We start from the raw sequence: 19,462 nt of genomic DNA on the forward strand, positions 1-19,462 counted from the left end.
ACCCACTGAACCATCTCTGCAGACCCTGTTAGAAGTTTTATTCATCCTGTCCCTAGTCAATCATATGTGTGAGTGGTGTGTGTGTGTGTGTGAGTGTGTATGTGCGTGCAGGCATGTGTGAGGGGGACATGTGTGTGAGTGTGTGTGTGTGTGTGTGAGTGTGTGTGTGAGTGTGTGTGTGTGAGTGTGTATGTGCATGCAGGCATGTGTGAGGGGGACATGTGTGTGAGTGTGTGTGAGTGTGTGTGTGTGTGAGTTTGTGTGTGTGAGTGTGTGTGTGTGTGTGTATGTGCGTGCAGGCATGTATGAGGGGACATGTGTGTGAGTGTGTGTGTGTGTGTGAGTGTGTGTGTGTGTGTGTGAGTGTGGGTGTGGGTGAGTGTGAGTGTGCGGGCATGTGTGTGAGTGGGGGGCACGTGTGTGTGAGTGTGTGTGTATGTGTGAGTGTGTGTGTGTGAGTGTGGGTGTGCAGGCATGTGTGTGAGTAGGGGGCACGTGTGTGTGAGTGTGTGTGTATGTGTGAGTGTGTGTGTGTGAGTGTGGGTGTGCGAGCATGTGTGTGACTGGGGGGCACGTGTGTGTGAGTGTGTGTGTATGTGTGAGTGTGTGTGTTTGTGTGAGTGTGGGTGTGCAGGCATGTGTGTGAGTAGGGGGCACGTGTGTGTGAGTGTGTGTGTATGTGTGAGTGTGTGTGTGTGTGTGTGTGAGTGTGGGTGTGTGGGCATGTGTGTGACTGGGGGGCATGTGTGTGTGAGTGTGTGTGTATGTGTGAGTATGTGTGTGTGTACACGGACATGTGTGTGTGAGTATGTGTATGTGTGTGTGTGTGTGTCCTCCTAACCTTTCTTTGTTCTCATCTCGCTTCCTAGAAACGCTCAGACTCAAAGCAGAATGGCGCTTGAATTCCCTCCATCCTCATTTAGCCCTGCATCTCACACAGCGCCTTCACCCTGAACAATCACTTGCTGATCATCAGACTAGAATTCGGACGATAACTTCTGGATGTTTCTTTGGCTCCTCAGATGGAGGTTATGGATGCCATGCCTTCATGGCTGGGCTGCCAGGAGAAAGGTTTCAATGAGAAGTGATTGCCAGGAAGTGTGTCCCTGGAGCAACCTGGAAGCCTGGTGTTCTGACCTGTCACGCACACTTAGGATCTCCTGCAGCGGCCCGTCTGGTGTTGGCAAGGCCCCAAGAGTGACCCATTTGACCCTTTCCTAAGCTACAAAAGTAAATTTATCTCTTCCAAATGCAGCTTCTTGCAGTGAGCAATTAGGGCCAGAGCTGTCCAGATGGCTGGGTGAACTCAAATGAAAACCATCTTTCCTGTGACCAACCCTGAGGAAGCCCAGCAGTGCCAGGGGTTAGTTCACCTTCAGCCAATAGCAAGGCAACAGGCATGCAGGGCATTTCCGTAGGAGGGGTCAGCGGAGATGCAGGCAGGAAGGGCTGTCCTGGGAAACATTGGGACTCAGGCCATCTTCCCTCGGGGCAGGACCTGACTTTGCTGCATCTTGCTGTGTGTGTGAATATGTGTGTGTCTGTCTGTCCGTCTGTATGTATGTATGTTTGTGTATACGTCTGGGTGTGTTTGTCCGTATCTCTGTATGTATATGTATTCTTGAGTGTACACTCGTGCTCATACATGTATGCCTGTGGAGACCAGAAGTCAACAGAGTCTTCCTCAATCCTTCTCCTCAGGTTTTTGAAACAGAGTTTGGCTAACAAGCCTGAAGGATCTTGTCTCTGCTCCCAGAGCTCCAGGTTGAGACGTACACTGTCAGGCCCAGCTTTCACCCGGGTGGAAGAGATCAAACAAATCTTCATGCTTGCTGGCCAGAGCTTTACCGAGAGAGCCATCTCCTAACTCCTAACTTCTAGCTGTGTGAGGAGCTCCGGCCGAGAGTCTCAACAGAACTGAGAATGGCTTTCCCCCTCCTGCTTCCCTGGTGGCACAGCTCTAGGTCTCCTCTTCCCTTCTCTACCTATCTAAGAATCGACAACTTATTATTCTTACACCTAAGAAGATATAAAAGCCTAGCTTTGAAAGAGAGCTCAGTTGGCAAAGCTCTAGCCACACAGGCAAGAGGATTCAAATTCAGAGTCCCAGAACCATCCTGAGAAGCCAGCCATGAGGCTGAGAGATGCTCAGTGAGTTAGCTGATAGCTGCATATCCTGATTGCCTCCGTTTCCCCATTCAGAACCATCCACATTCCCTGAAATATTGCTACCGAAAGCTCAACCAGTCAAGAGTTCTGTTAGGAAAAGGAAAGCAGGACCCGGACACTGGGTTAGTAGCCCACAATACGCTAGCCACCATGTTTCTCCATTACTTCATTATCTATTGAAATATAAACTCTATAAATACTATTTACTAAATGACCAAGTGCATGGCTACCTATCATTAGAAGAAAAATCTACAACAGGAGTATGTGGACGTCTTCTTGTAAAATAATATGAATTTAAAGCAAATTTCCAATTTAAAAATTTTTAATGACTTCTGGGCAATAAAAATCACATATTCTTTGAAAACTACTCCCTCCTGTATTAGCTATTTTTCTCTTGCTATGATAAAATATATGGCAAAGGCACTATATAGAAGGAAGAGTTTATCTGGGCATATAGTTACAGAAGGAGAGCCATAATGGTGGGAGGCATGGTGAAAGGCAGACAGAGAAAGAAAGAGAGAGCTCATATCTTCAGTTTGAAAAGCAGAGGGGGCACGAACTGGAAAGAGGGTGAGACGATGAACTCTCAAAGCCTGCCTGTAGTGAAACATTTCCTCCAGCAAGGCTCCACCCCTGGTTATGGTTGCATAACCACCCCCAAACAGCACCACCAACTTGGGACCAACCGTTCGGTTCAAATGGATGAGCACATGGAAGACATTCTTACTCAAACTGCCACAGCCCCAAGATCATGCCTTCTTTGAACAACCAATCAAAGATCTAGAACGCTTCCTTTGGGTAACTAAAAGCGATCACCTTCCATCACATCCGTTCTTGCCACTGAGAGCCACCAAAGTAATCAAACAATCCTGGAGTGGAAATGAAGAAAACAATTTAGCTAATATGATAATAAAACGGTAAGTGGGCTATGCAAGATGGTATGAGGGTCTGCATGTGTGTGCATGTCTTTTTAGATGGAGGTCGCTTGTTTTGGTTTGAGGTTTGGGGTTTGTTATTGGTTAATTGTTTTAATTTATTCTAAATAAATGGGGTCCCATGTAGCCCAGGCTATGTAGTCAAGGATGACTTTGAGTGTCTGTCTGAGCTTTCTGCCTCCATCTCGTCTCACCCAGTTTATGTGATGCTGGGATAAAATGTACGCCCTCATGTACGCCAGGCAAGAACTCTACCCACTAATCTGGAGTGTGTGTGTGTGTGTGTGTGTGTGTGTGTGTGTGTGTGTGTGTGAGTGTGTGTGTGTGTGTGTGTGTGAGAGTGTGTGTGAGTGTGTGTGTGAGTGTGTGTGTGTGAGTGTGTGTGTGTGAGTGTGTGTGTGTGAGTGTGTGTGTGTGTGTGAGTGTGTGTGTGTGAGTGTGTGTGTGTGTGTGTGTGTGAGTGTGTGTGTGTGTGTGTGAGTGTGTGTGTGTGAGTGTGTGTGTGAGAGTGTGTGTGTGGGTGTGTGTGTGTGTGCGTGTGTGTGTTGCCAGCAAAAATTCTCAGGAAAGAATATGCAAAGAAAGGGGAAGTTTTAAGATGAAAAACAAGTAGGGAAATACAACCTTACGTGCAAAATGAAAGGGCACTCCACAGCACACAGAGGGGGACTGTCCTATATACAGAAAGTTCCTGCCCAGGTTCACACTCATTCCAGTCCATGTAGGAAAATGAGAAGTGTTGACCTGTGGGAAATAGCCAGTCCTGATTGGATGACCGCAGATCACAGCTCATCGATCAGGTCCAGGTAGCAAAATAGGACTTTCTGGAGTCTGTTTGTTTTGGCAGGTGAGATGGGAACATGCTGGACAAGGGCTGAAAGGTTCAGTTTGTGGTTCTTCCAGGAACACAGAGTACATGTCTGTCCCCCGACCATGCTACCAAGCTCCATTCTGCATTTAGGCTTCTTAGCTACAGAGCCCATGCTAGGAGGCTCGACTTCCTTTTAAGTTCACATTTCCCACCTTTTCATCGGAATCTATCGTCCGCCAGTACTAATAATGGGTTAAAACAAAATTATCGCATCTCAGTGCCACCGCATTGGATTAATAGAATGCAAGGGTGAGCGTTTTGTTAGAATTGGCTTAGAGAATAGCCAAATGCTTGGTTCGACTCGCAGACAAGTCATGAGAAAAGTACAGCGGAATACAAGAGAGAGCTAATGTCAGAGGGTAGTAAGCTGAAAAATATCTGAGCTAGGGGTTGAGCCAATACACTTGAACCCTCTCAAGGGTCCTCCCTATAGATTTAGCCAGCTACAAGATGGCAGAAGTCTCCAGTTATACCTGATGTGCAATTTGAGGTATTTGCAATGACAGAGAAAAGATATTGCATAGCAAGAACATAATTAATGTAATTCCCTTAGCCAGGATCCTTAGGAAAGGGTCTCTAAGACCTCTGATAGGCTCTTGAAACTTAGACAATGGAGTAAGCAACTCAGTTACCAAGGTTGTAAATGTTCTGCTCATGCATCTAGCCCAGGATGTACCTGTTCCTACAAAGGATCCCTTCTAAACCTAGCCCAGCACCTGGACTTGACCCTTCTGGTAAGTCACACACTTAGAAATGCCCAGGACTGTCACTCTCAGAATCTGAAAAGCTGTCACGAGTATGACAGTTCCCAACAGCAATGTTGTTCCTTTGTAGAGGGTGGCAATTGCAATAGGAGACCATGAACTGACAAGTTAGAACGGGTGCTAAGAACCTCAATATGTATTCTCCTTTCCATTGTTAGGGACATAGATAAGCACTGCCCAATGGCACATTTCATAAAATCAAAGATGTGACCAGAGGGAGCTCATGTTGGTCAGACATATTCTAGAAGTGTGGGGCTTTGTCTTGGGCTAAACTTGTGTGAGAGCCTGTGAAATCAAATGTCAGTATCAAGGACAATCTGAAGGAGTGGGATAAAACTCATCTAACAGGCAGGAAATGATGAAGGAATGCCAAAGATGGAAGGAGCAGAAGAATTCTGGTAAACTGTACACATGGCTTGCAGATGTTCTGCTTTCATTGCTGTTGCTATGATAAAATGCCCTGACTAAAGCAACTTAGAGGAGAAGGGGCTCGAGTCATCTCCCAGTCCCATGTTACAGCACATCACTGTAAGAAGCCAAGACAGGAACTCAAAGAACCAAGTCACACCGTATCATATCCATCACCAAAAGCCGAGAGAAATTAATGCATCTTTGTTCACTTGCTTGCATGCCTAAGTTCAACTTGAGTTCTCCACTCTTACATAGTACAGGACCCTCTAGTTCAGGGGAATGTCGCCACCCATAGTGGACCAGGTCTTCCCCACATCGATTAAATATATTAAGACAATCCTCCATGCCCCTCTGACCAACCCCTCACTGAGACTCTTCCCAGATGATTTTGGGCTATGTCAAATCGAGAGACCCAGGTTTAATGGGTCTCTCATAAGAATTTGATTCGAACTTGAGATTAAAAGCTAGATGGGCAGAAAGATGTTGGTAATGTAGTTTGTTCCAAGTCTCACAGGTTTTTACATCGTAGGGTTATTGCCTTTAGAACAAGAATGCACTCACTGGATGGACTAAAGAAAAACTAAATGTAAAGAGGTATAGATAGATTCAGTAGGTTGGTACTTCAGAGTTTGCTTATAGGTTATATAAAAGAAGGAGACTGACATAAATGTAGTTGTAAAAGTAGCAATTAAGTCATTGTCCTTCAAGAAGGAATTTGTGGGCAAGAGATGACAGACACACCCCTCAAGCAACAATGTTATCAATGGAAGTCAAGGTGACCAGCAGAAATTAAAGATGTACAAGTCATGGCTGGTCTCCAAAGAGTGATAAGGGTAGCTATGAAAGAGAGATCTCATGACCATCCTTTCAGTGGCCTTCGTGAGAGTAGAGACAGCAACAAATGACTTCAAGTGTGGAGGTAACCACTGGGCCACTGACTGAAGTACTCTACTGGCCCATTCTAGAGTACGCCCTTCCTATGCAAGAACAAATGGAAAAGGAGATTTAATCGGGGCGCTCCCTAGCAGAAGCTAAAGTCACTGAGTATTTTATATCTTCAAAAGTTTTTGCTCCAGCAGAGAGCCATTGGAACAAAACAAGAGAGGAAATTGTTCTAAATTATAAAACCGATGGAACATCAAATAAAATTGGAGCAGTCAGTTCTGGAAGCAACCTATATACATCTTCAAAATTCACAGAATTATCTACTGCTGCGGAGAAGAGGGGAAGCTGAAATGTCTTGCAGATGGAGAAAGTCGGAGTCAGATCTTTGTGTATCGAGACACGATGCAAAATTTTGACCAAGGCCTGATTGAAGTTTTTACTTTGAGATCACACAATCTCTAGATGACACGGTGAGCAAATGTGGCTGGCAACACAAGTCTCTTAAGACGGGGAACATGAAAACAGATCATGCAGGTACTAAAGTAAGGGTGGCCCCATACCAGGGAGACATCAACGAATCACTGCAAAGATTCGAAAGAAATTGGGTAGGTTTTCAGTATGCTGCTGAAGAAGGACTGTCCAGGTGGCCCTTCCAGATAAGACAACATTGTGGACTACCACAGCATGTTCAAACACTAATAAAAAATGTTGTAGATGTTGATAGCTGAAAAGCGTTGGTTTTTGAAGATAAGATAATAAGATACAAGGATCAGAGGCCTCTGGGCAACAAATAACTATGCTGCTAGTTGCTTTGGGACTCTGCTCAAGTCACTGCCCTCTTCCATTGTGTTTGCGGCAGTTAAGATGAAAGTATTAGAAGGGCTGATGCATGGAATAAAGACCTTAGATGCAACATAAATATTAAAAACCTAGAGACAGATATTGGGGTTCAAGCTGAAGACCAGAAAAACAAAGCAGCCAACCACTAGAGAAACTTTTACCTCTACCATATATTTAGACCAAAGGGGCGAGATTCTACGAACCCTCACACTCCACACTCCAGAGAGTTCCTATTTCTTCCCTGTTATATTCCTCTCTCCACCCAGCCTTATCACTCCTGTCTCCTCCTCCCTAGTGCTGGGATTAAAGGCATGCAATGTTGGGAAATAAAGCAGGAATACAACCAGGCAAGGGCTACAAAGTTTGTGTGTGGCTCTTTCTTTACATGTGACCCTTCGACACACACCAGTCAGCAATAATTGCCATGCTCCATTTGAGATCCAGAGAACAATTTGGGACCTTTTTGGGAGGTATTCAGCCTTTTTTTAATATCTCTCTCTCTCTCTCTCTCTCTCTCTCTCTCTCTCTCTCTCTCTCTCTCTCTCTCCCCACCACCCGTGTGTGTGTGTGTGTGTGTGTGTGTGTCTCACTCACTCTTTCTCTCCCTCGAATGATGGACTTCAACACCCCTTAGGCTTCTGACCACTTCTTGCCAGGAGGACACTTTAGGTCAATGGCAGTCTTAGATCCGTGTCTGCCTATTTTCAAAATAGAGGAGTAACACAGTCCCCAGAACCTCAAACGCAAAAATCTCTGAATCCAACCTAGACTCTGCAATTTGCTCTTTCTCCACAGGCCAAACAAAAACTAATTTTAAACAAACCACCACCACCAATCTTGGGGTGGGGAGATGCCCAGAAAAGCCAAGCAACATGACACGGAGCCTGGCACACTCCACCCAATGGCTGGGGAGCTTTTCCAGGACTAGACAGACACTGGTCGAGGGCTGGGAAGACATCCAAGCTACCCTGACGTCCTCTGCTCATCTTGGGATTAGGAAATGCAGCTCATCCAGTCAAGGAAGTGCTCTTCACTGCCCTTTGTTTTTCAGTGGGATCTGAGGCCTGAATTCCCACAATGGAGGAACAGCAACAACAAACCCTCCTACTTAAAATTATATGTCAGTCACTCAAGCACCGGGCCTAGCTCTGGGAGTTTAGTCAAAGAGAGGGAGGAGGAATTATATGAGCAAGAGGGATCGAGATGGTGACGGGGAAATCTACAGGGACAGCTGAACCAAGCTCGTGGGAGCTCATGAACTCTAGACCGACAGCGGTGGAGCCTGCATGGGACCGAAGGAAGACCTCTGCATGAGGGCATCAAGTGTGTAGCTTGGTCTTTCTGAGGGGCCCCTGGTTGTGGGACCAGGATCTACCCCTAGTGCCTGAGTTGGCGTTTTGGAACCCATTCCCTGTGGTGGAATGCCATGCTCAGCCTTGATGCAGTGCCGAGGGGCTTGATCCTGCCTCAACCTGATAGGCCAGGCTTTATTGACTCCCCATGGGGAGGCCTTACCCTTTCAGAGGAGTGGATTGGGGGTGGGTTTTTGGGGAGGGCAGAGCAGGAGGAGCTCTGGCGGGAAAAGCTATGGGAGGGGAAATTGTCGTTGGTATGTAGAATGAATAAAAATTTTTAAAAATTATAGATGAGCATAGTGTGTGTGTGAGAGAGTACATGCATGCACAGCAGAAGATTCTACTGCCATAAAGTTTCTCCAGAAAACATATAATCTAGAGCAGACCCCTATATACACAAGCATAAATATGTGCTTATAGTAATCTATAATTTCTTATATAATGCATAAGATAATATATAATAGTACATAATATAATAAAATTTTATTCAACATATAAGCAACTATAATTTGTGCTTATGAAATACAATAATTACAAAGCAATACATTAACCTATAATAGAAAACACAGATACTTGTCTGTTCAGGCATTTTCAAGAACTGGCTTATGCAATGGTGAGAGATGAGAAAAGTCTCAGCTCCGTAGGGCAGATTGGAACCTCAGGCAGGAGTGGATGCTACCATGCAGAATTTCTTCTCTAGGAAGCCTGTATTTGTTCTCAAGACTTTCAATCAGTTAGATGAAGTCCATCCACATGGCGGGGAGTGATACGCTTTACTTAAGGGTTCAAATGCAAGTCATGCCACAAACCCCTTCTTGGCAACCTTCAGACTGATGCATTAAAGACTGACAGCAGCAGGCCATCCAAGAAGGCACCAAGAGACAACATCATAGCAGCCTTTGGTGGCTTTGCTGGCATCCTGTGAAATTCTTGCATCGGGGGCTGGGGAGATGGCTTAAAATATTTGCTATGCAGGTATGAGGAGCAGAGTTCTGATCCCCAGAGCCTGTGTAAAATGCCCGGTGGTCATGGGGACCTGACTGTAATTCTCCAGCCTTGGAAAGAGATGGAGGATTCTCGGGGCATGTTGGGTAGGAAATCTAGCCATATCAGCAATTCCTGGGTTTGACTGAGAGACCTGACTCAATGATTCCAGACATCAACCTCTGATCTTCATGTGCATGTGGACACACATGCACAAGCATCCTTCCATATGCATGTCCCCAAACATGAAGACACATATTTGTACCACATACATATAGAAAATAGAGAAAGGCTCTTTGATCAAAAAAGCTTTGGCTATGTACAGTCTTGGTAGACCTGAAATATGGGCTATAATGTTCAATTTTGGCTATCAACTTGATTGGCTCTGGAGGCAACTAGGAGACACATCCCTGGACGGCTGTGTGGAGGCACTTCCAGGAAAGATTAACAAAGAGAAAAAGACTCGCCTACCAAGGCGGGCAGGGGTGGGCACCTACCAGCTGCAGCCCTGGTGGAGGAGGCCAGATGAAACAGCAGGGTCACTTAGTTGTGGTTGCTGCCTTTGTCTCTGACTGTGGCTGTCTCTGCTGGTGCTACTGACAGTGCCAACCTCACTGACATCAGACTCCACTTTCTTTATACTCGGCCTCTGTGGCGTGCAGAGAGTCACTGTCAAATGCCCCAGCCTGTGTAACCCAATCCCATTTAGAGCCTGTGTTCACTCTGTCTGTCTGGCTCCTCTAGAGAACCCCAACTAACACAAGGGGACCACTTCACCCCAGAGCAGGCAACGCAACGGAGGTCTCAGGGTCTGGCTAGAGTCAAGATAGAGTAATCACAGGCTGGTAACTTATCACTGGACACCACAGACGTGGCCACATCTGACTGGGCTTATCTCAAGGGAATCGGTTTCTTGGTTCTTCTTTCGCAGAGGAAGAGAACCTGAGGCTCAGAAAGTTTGAGTCACTGTGGGAAATCACCCAGTGTTTTGAATCTTCTGGCACTAATTCCTGGGGTTCGCATCGGCCCTCAGACAATCATTATCTCCCTGGATGAATTAGAAATGTATTCTTTCTTTCTTACCTTGGACCCACCCTTCCTGCCTTTCCTCTCTTTCTCCTTTATCCCAAGATGACTTACTACAGAGTGGCAAATCCCCACTCCACACACTACCATGAACTTAGAGTTTCCAGCTAAGCAAGAGGTCATCCGAAAGTGGGGCATAGTCGAGACCCTCAGAGTCTTATAAGGAACAGCAAACAGTACAAAGCCTGAAGAGAATTTCTGAGTCGTCAAAAAGTGGTTTTTACCAGAAAACCTAAAATTTGATTCTGAACAGAGCTAAACTGTTGCCTCCACCCAAAGGTGACTTGAAAACATCCACAATACCCACCACCTTCATGACAATCAGGTTAACCCAAATAACCTACTGATGGGAACATCTAGCGAATCTGGGCTAGAATCAAAAGATGCTCGCCAACTCAGCCCCAGGTCCTCTAGCAAACTGAAGACATCATCACATCTATCCCTTCATGGAAGAGGCACCCGGCCTCACCCACGATGCTCACTTGTCCAGGATATGACACATGACATTGACTTCTCCGCCTCTGTCCTTGGCCTAGTTCCCAGTGAGAACGAAAGCCTCCTGCTTCAGTTTGCAACCGTTCAAATCAGAGGCCTGACAGCTCTGCTCTGAGGAACAGCCAATGGAAGCAGGGGTCGTGGCTGTCAATCAGGGCAGGTTTTGCACGCGCAGGGCAGTTTCCTCCAAGGGAGTCAATACAGATGAAAACTGCCTTGATGCTCCTGTTCGCCTGAGGTCAGAGAACAAAAGTGCAACATGGAAGCTGCCCCGGCCCTAATTTAATCCAGGAGGACAAACAGGGGATCACTCAACAGTCCTCGAGCCCACGGTCGGAAGAGTATGCCCATGAGGCAAATAGTTTTCTGGACCATCTCCCCAACCTACTCCCTCCTGCCACAGAAACTAGTTTAAAATGGCCCTTGATGACTTGGTGAGTGACATTCTTGTGGGCTATGTTGATCTTGGGCTGTAAAATCAAATACACAATGGAAATTTTTGATTTATGAAATAGCGATCCTACTGCCATGTGAAGCTCACACTTGTTTCCTACTTCACGTCACTCAAGATTCGGCTCAAATGCTACTTCCTCAGAAAGGCCTTGAGTGACCTCCGCCACCAAACACTCGCCCTCGCTGTCTTTTAGGAAGCTGAGCTTTTCTTCCTGGCCTTGGCTTCTGTGTTTGCTTGTTTATGAATGTCTGACTTCTCCTCCCTATCATAGTGAGGCTGAATGACAATAAAGGCATCAATGTCCCCAGAGCCCCAATTACAACAATCAGAACTCTACCTGGGCGCATACGAAGGACTCCATAAATATTCATTGAATGCATGTATAAATGGGCTGACCCTAAAATCAAAGACCCAAAGGAGAAATGAGCCATCTTGGGGTTTGCCATCTGAACTCTTTCTCTTTGGAGAGCTACTCTGGAAATCCTTTTCTTTTTAATGTTGTGTGCATTTACATGTGCATGTAGATGGGCATGGATGTCAGAATAGGGTGTGTGATCCCCTGAATCTGGAGTCACAGTGGTCGTAAGCCCCGCAGTGGGTGCTGGGAAACAAGTTCCCATCATCTGGAAGAGCAGCAAGTGCTCTCAACCACTGAGCCGTCTCTCCAGCACCTACTCTGAAAATTCTTGAGGCTAGTTTCCAACCCCAAGTAACAGACTGACATCTCTCACATTGTGTGGGACTCAGGTGCTCAGCCAACCAGCTGTGCCACCTTTCTAGGGCATGCAGCATCCTTGGGGAGGTATATAGTGGAAAAGATGAGGTCAAGAGCTGAAAATCAGATGGCTCCAATCCAAATCTCAGCTCTGGCGCTTCCTCCATGAACAGCCACGGAACAGTCAGTTAACAACCCCATGTTTTAGTTTCCTTGCCTATAAAACAGGGGCGGTATGGATGGTGCCTGCTCTACAGGGTTTCCTATGAGAAAAGGTAAGCAAACGGTTATGAGTCACTTCTTCTGAGATGGAGGGAACATAGAACACTCATCATTTCCTTTTGAAAAGATTTATTTTTGTTATTTCCAATTATGTGTGTGTTAGCATGCACTTGTAAGTGCAGGTACCCTCCACTCAGAAGATGTCAGATCCCTTGGAGCTAAAGTTATAGGCAATTGTGAGCCATCCCATGCTGGCTCTAGAAACCAAACTCAGATCTTCTGCAAGGGGACTCTTAACCTCAGAGCCATCTTTCCAGCCCCATGCCAGTCATTCTTAAAAATACTGTTTTGAAGTTATTAATGAAAATGTTCTATTACTCAGTGCCAGAGCTTGAGTGAGAAGAGACGCGAGGTCAGAGATTCTCGAACTCACGCACTGGCCATGTCCCTGGATGGCTAGGAATGAGTGGCTCCTTGTCTTTTGTGTCCAATGGATTTCAATCACCCTGACCCGGTATTTGCAAGAAATGGACATGTAGGACATAAAACAACCCTCATTAAAGAAGTGTCTCGTTACAACAGAGATCGTTACAGAAAACCACAGCCAACCAAAATGCAGAGAAGAAATGTCTCATTACAACAGACAGAGATCATTACAGAAAACCACAACCGACCAAAATGCAGAGAACATGAGACCAGCCCCAATTGGCACATCTACAACATGGGGATCCTAGCAGAAAAGGGGAGAGAAAGACTGAAAGAGACAAGGGAACAGGGGGTTTGCTGTGAGATTGTGTCTCCTAGAAATGTCAAAGAAGCTATACCTGTGAACATCACACCAACATGACCACCAAAACAAGTCCTGAACAAAAATGCCACCCACAGACATGCTCACAAGAAAGGGGGAGATTTCACAGGACCCCAACCCTAGAGCGACAAACACGTAAGGAATTATGAGAACTGGATAAATAGTCTTCCCCAGGGAAGAGCCCTCAGAGTGATGATCCAACACTAAGAAGTCAGCTATGAAATCATATGCATGCAAGTAACAATATATGGACTAAGAAGAGTATATTGATCGATTTAGGAATTCACAAATATGTGTGTTTATATATCAACAATTGAAAAGCTATAGGCCAGGAGTTTGAGAGAGAGCAAGGTGGGGTATACTGGAAGGGTTGGAGGGAAGGAAGGGGAAGGTGGAAATGGTGTAAGTATATTTCAGTTTCAAAAATAAAGAAATATACTAAAAACAGAAGCAAATTTAAAAAACAACTTCCAAAGGCTGTTTGTCTTGTGATGCAATGTTTACAGAACAGGTATAATCCAAGCTAAATGCAGGGCAAGAGAAGAGCTGTGGCTGGGAGATAGCTAAGCAGGTAGAACACCTACGGTGCAAGCATAAGGATCTGAGTTCAAATCTACCCAGAAACCTACACAGAAAGCTGGTGTGTAGAGGGGACCGAAGAAACATGTGTAACTCTAAACATACATCACACACACCGAAACATAAATAAATAATATTGCAGTATCTTAAGGAAAAAGAACAGGAACCAATAAAGAACAAGCCTCTGAACAAAACCCTTGCTGAGGAGCAGCACTCTTCAGGACTGATCTTCGGAAATACTCAGGCATCCCTGGGTTTATAAGTGAAATCAAACAAGTTAATACAAGGAGGAGCTTTAGCTTTATGGCAGTAATGAAGGAACTCTTGAGCTGGGGTAGCCCAGCACACAAGGACAGAGGCAGGCGGATCTCTGAGTTCCAGGCCAAACTGATTCATATCCGCAATTCTAGTTCAGCTAAGGCTACATAGTTAGACCGTGACCTTGTCTCAGAGAGTGAAAGGAGAGAGAGAGAGAGAGAGAGAGAGAGAGAGAGATCAGCAGTTAAGAGCATTTCAACTTTTCTAGAGAACCTGAGTTACTGAACCCCAGCCTCACACTGGATGATCACAGCTATGGGGGATACAAGGTCCTCTTCTGGCCTCTTCAGGCACTGCACTTAGTGGTACACACACACACACACACACACACACACACACACACACAGAGGCAGGTGGTAAAGGAAATTCCTAGAAAATTAATTCAACATTGGAACAAAATGCATTGGTAAATGACTTGCCAGTGATGTTTTTCTGAAAACTCCATAAACAACGAGAATAGTATGAGAAACGATCTTTGGGAAAGCCCCCTGCCCCCGTTCCCCAAGTCATCAGTGTACAATTTGCTCAAGCAGACATTTAAGGAAAATGAGCAGCATGGTTCATCCCTACCTATCGCAATAGTTCCTGTTTCGCTCTGTAGGTCTGATCGATCTTTTCAGGCTGAGCTCTAAGATTCAACGCTGTTGCAGTGCACAGTCCATGGAAAGAACTCCACAGCTTTGCTTAATCTCAGTATGTCCCTCTTCCCCTAAGTTAGCCACGATGTCTAACACATCGTGAGGTCTAACATGAAACAAAGCCAAATTGAAGAAATCAAATAGAAATGTGTATTATAATCACACTTTGAGTATCCAACTTTCAAACATGGTACAGAAGTGGCAAAACCGTGTAAGTCAAAGGGTGTACAATGCATGCTGCCTCGTACCTTCAGCCAAAGGGTAGTGACAGGTCTTCACCAAAAATATCCCTCAAAAAAGTTAATATTAAAACGTCCACCTCCAGTGGCAGGGACATGGTTCAATCGGTAAAATGCTTGCCATGCAACCATGAAGACCTCAGTTCAATGCCCAAAATGCACATTTTAAAAAGCCAAGCACAGTGGCGTATATAATCCCAGCATTGAGGAGGCAGAGACAAGAGGATGCCTGGGGCTCGCTGGCCAGACAGCTGAGTCAAACTGGCAAGCTCCACGTCCCAGTGAGAGACTTCTCAAAAAAGGGGGACAGCTCCTAAGATGAGACCGACCTCTAGCATCTAGATGCACACACATACATGCACCTTCACACAGAGGGATGTGCACACAAACATACACAACCTTCACACACAGGAAAAGGAAACACACAATGTCTACCTATCCCCTTCTGGTTCCGGATGTTCTGGCTGAGCAACTCGGAGTGGAATTTGATTCCCATGGAAAGTGTTTAGGACGTGATGTAGTCACTGACCTCCAGTGTTTGTTCCGTCTCCTTCCAGAAGAGTTCCGAACGAAGCTGTGAAGTTTCCCAAGCGCCACACAGGCCAGTGAGATCCACCCTGCAAACAAGAGTCTGTCACCTCGCGAAGACATGACATCTATGAAGCAGCCAGGAAGGAATTCCCTGTTCTACTTCCTGGCACAGCAATAACCCGGGGGCTTGTTAGCCAAATGCTGGAATTTTGCAGCACAGCCCCACCAAGTCTGCATTTAGCAAACCAGGTGAGTGGAGCCATTGGGGAAGAAAACTGGCAGGAACACCCGATATAAGCACAAATCCAGGGCCACTGTCTCTTTTTACCTCACCATGGTGATCAGTAGCCTTCTGGAATGAACTGAAGAGGGAAGTGCTGGCATCCTTGACTCAAGAAAGAGAGAAGTTTAGACGTTTAGAAAGATAGAGAATGGCAGACCGCACTCGTTTTCAGTCCAGCATATTCCATTTCGGTTCCTGCAATTTTGAGATCAGGTCTTGTGTAGCATCGGCTGACCTTTGTCTTTCTATGGAATGACCTTGAGCTACTGACCCTCTTGAATTCACCTTATAAGAGCTGAGATTCCAGGCACACACCATCATGACTCCTTCGCGCAGTGCTGGGGCTTGAACCCAGGGCTTTGTGTATGCTCGACAGGTTCTTGAATGCTCAAACCTCCCCACATCCCAGCCTTGGCATGTTTCCTTTACATGAGTACCTGGTGCCCAAGAAGAAAAAAAGCTGTCAGATCCCCTGCAACTAGAGTCACAAGCACTTGGAGCTGTCACATGGGTGTTGGGAATTGAACTGGGGTCGCCTGGAAGAACAATAACTGCTTCTAACCGCTTAGCCTTCTCTCCTGCCCCATTGCTTATTTTTTGACATGGGTTTTACTGTGTTATCCTTACAGGCTTTGAATTTCTGGGATAAAATGATCCTCCTGCCTCAGCTTCCCCACTAGCTGGGACAATATGTCTGTTGCCACCACATGTAGCTATTCACTGTATAACTGTTTAATTCTTTTACTTTATTTGTGTGTGTGTGTGTGTGTGTGTGTGCGCATGTTTGTGGTCATGTGCCACTGCGCATGTACAGAGGTCAGAGGATGACTTTTGGAAGATAGGCCTTCCAGCACGTGGGTTCTTGGGATGAAACTCGGGTCCTCGTGCTCATAGGCAGGCAACTTTACCTGCCAAGCCGTCCCACCCGTGCCCCCTTACGCAGTGTTAGTACTGGAAACTGAGGCATTTAAAGGCGTGCTTCCCAACAAGGGAGCCATTCAGCTCTTTCTTCAACTAACCCAGCCCCTTCCTCGATGCCCAAACACCCTGAGCAGCGGCCCCCAACCTCAATATCCTCCCCGTTTCCCAGAGGCGCCACCGTGCTAACTCACAGTTTAGCTTTCCCTTCCCCTGACAATGGCCATCTGTAAGAGGCCCTGGGCGCCTGGAATTTGAAATTGTTTTTCTTCCCTCTCTTCCTGAAGACCAGATTGTTCCTAGGCTCTGGGATGCCCAGCCAGCACAGGCCTGACTCCCTGGCACCTCAGCCGCCTTGAGGACCAGGGTTTGTTTTTGCAGGGTTGCTCATGAGCAATGGAGTGCTGGCGCTAGCCTCCTTGGGAGAGGAGCATGGCAGCTAGGCGTGTGTTTTCAGGGAAGCAAACTGCAAGAATAAACAGAAGATACACACACCCCCACATCCTGATGGCTGGGCCCCAGACTCCGCGGTTCTGACAGCTGATCCATTCCGACTGCCCTTCAGAGCTGCACGCTGGAGCAACTGCAGCCCTTGAAGCATGGTGGGCAGACAGGAGCACAGAGCTTGGCTCTCCTCGGGCTGCAGGTACATTTTGCATCCTCTGCCTCTATGCTACGGGCTCCATCTACATCTGAAACCTCAAGATGCTGGCATGATGGGGCCAGGGAAAAGGGCTCAGTCAGGAAAGGTGACTTCAGCCAAGCCCGGTGACCTGAGTTCCTTCTGAACCTGGTGGAAGGAGACGGCTGGCTCTCTAAACCTGGGCTCTGACCTCCAGCCAAGGCACATGACACTGTGTACACATATCTATACAGAGAGAGAATAATATTATATATTATAATATTATTATATTACATAATAATATTATATATTATAGATGCATACACACACATATGTGGTGGGGGGGTCTTCTAAAATACCAACCTCCTCCATACCTCAGTGCCTTGGACTATACTTTTGTCTCTGCCTGGATTATCCTGTGCACACGAGTGTGTGCACACACATGCACACACACACACACAAACAGACACACACACACACGGTGCCCTGCTCCCCCATCTTCACTCTAACCCTTCATGTTTAGGTGTCAGGTTGTAGGGAGCCCTTCCCTATCTACCCTGGCAAAGGAGAGGACTCTCCACCTCTTCCTCTTGGCTCACTCCCTTTCTTCAACTGTGTCTTAGAGACCTAATAATATGTGTGTTGTGTGTGCGTATGCCTGTGTGTATGTCGTGTGTGTGTGTTTGTATATGTTCACATGTGTGCACTTGTATGCTGAAACCAGAGTTCCATGCTGGATGTTTCCTTCAGCCGCCTTAAGTTTTTGAGACAGGGTATTTCAATGAACTGAGTTCACTGAGTCTCCAGCTCCCCAGTGCTGATGTTTCAGACACACCCCCAACACTCGGGTTTTGAAGGTGTGGGGATCTCAGGTCCTCCTCCTTATATCATGTTCTACTCACTGAGCCATCTCCCCAGTCCAGTTTCTAGTCATTTGCTCTGTCTGTTTTGTGAGGTTTACTGCCTGCCGTTGCAGTGCGGTGCCTAAAATTGGACAGGGACTAAATCAGTGCCTGCCCCTTTAATGAACTCATGGCCTTGCTTTGTCCAGCCTTAATTAGTTCAGGGGAGAGATCAAAAACAGCCACCAAAACCCTTAATCACAGACCCTATTGGTAATTCTATCTCCAGCCGAGCTTAGGTGAATGAAAGATGACAAAACAGTGGTGGAAAGACAGAGAGCCCCAAAGGCCAACGAGACAGAGGATCCTGCAGCAAGAGGGGACCTCGCAAAAACGCAGCTTGGTGAATGAGTATCATTTGGGATCGGCACAAGACATAATACCAATTATATAGCCCTTGCCTGTCTCTGCTTGGGAATCCTCTTTACTCTTCCCTGTGTGCATTCGTAAACATATCTACACTGTGTAAGAATTAAACTGCAAATCCAGTGAGGGAAAGCCACAATTGAATATACAGGAATTCTACAAATTAAATTCTACAAATATGTAAACAGTATGATTCTACTATGGCTAGCTTATCAGCTTGTTCAGAAAACAAAATAAACCTCCATGAAATAATTCAAGGAACCAATAAATTCATAAAAGAATATCTATGAGCCGGGCGGTGGTGGCGCACGCCTTTAATCCCAGCACTCGGGAGGCAGAGGCAGGCGGATCTCTGTGAGTTCGAGGCCAGCCTGGTCTACAAGAGCTAGTTCCAGGACAGGAACCAAAAGCTACAGAGAAACCCTGTCTCGAAAATCAAAAAAAAAAAAAAAAAAGAATATCTATTAACTTTTATAAGTGCTTTGGAGGTCAACATGAGTCATTGTTAGAGGAGAAAAAGGAAGGCCCTTTTCATTAACACCTTTAGGAGAAGGATTGGAAAAGGGATAGCACCCACATTTTTAAAGTTTTAGGACAAGAGCTAAGGATATGGCTCTGTTGGCTGAGTGCTCACCTAGCATACTTGAAGCCCTGAGTCCAATCCCCAGCACTGAGTTAACTGGGCATAGTCAGAGGTGGTCTACACCTCTGATCCCACCACCTTGGAGACAGAGGAAATTGGATCTCAGTGAGTTTGAGACTAGCCTTGTCTACATAGTGAGTTCCAGGACAGCCAAAGCTACTACATAGTGAGACTCTGTCTCAAAAATACAATAAATAAATTAATTAATTAATAAAATATTTTTTAAAAGACAGAATCAGAAATTTAAGGTCACTATCAGCTATATAGTAAGTTCAAGGTCTGTCCAGACTACATGAAACACAACCTAAAATAGATAAAGTTTTAGAACAGAAAGACATATTTGTTATGTCATTAAGTATAAATCTTATTATTTATAATTGTTGAAAATGAGTGCTGCCCTCCAGATACCTGGTTTCTGCGTTAGAGCAG

The 19,462-nt window shown here is 45.8% G+C and overlaps 1 long non-coding RNA gene across 1 annotated transcript; it reads left to right on the forward strand.

The window, feature by feature from the left end:
- The first annotated feature begins 15,329 nt into the window (after positions 1–15,329).
- On the forward strand, positions 15,330–18,412 carry LOC142831909 (uncharacterized). Its single transcript, XR_012907087.1, has 3 exons — positions 15,330–15,548; positions 16,958–17,146; positions 18,254–18,412. It is a non-coding gene; the product is annotated as an uncharacterized LOC142831909 (long non-coding RNA).
- Positions 18,413–19,462: the final 1,050 nt, after the last annotated feature.

This window comes from Microtus pennsylvanicus, chromosome 11 (genome assembly GCF_037038515.1).
Source record: "Microtus pennsylvanicus isolate mMicPen1 chromosome 11, mMicPen1.hap1, whole genome shotgun sequence".
Classification (NCBI taxonomy): Eukaryota; Metazoa; Chordata; class Mammalia; order Rodentia; family Cricetidae; genus Microtus; species Microtus pennsylvanicus.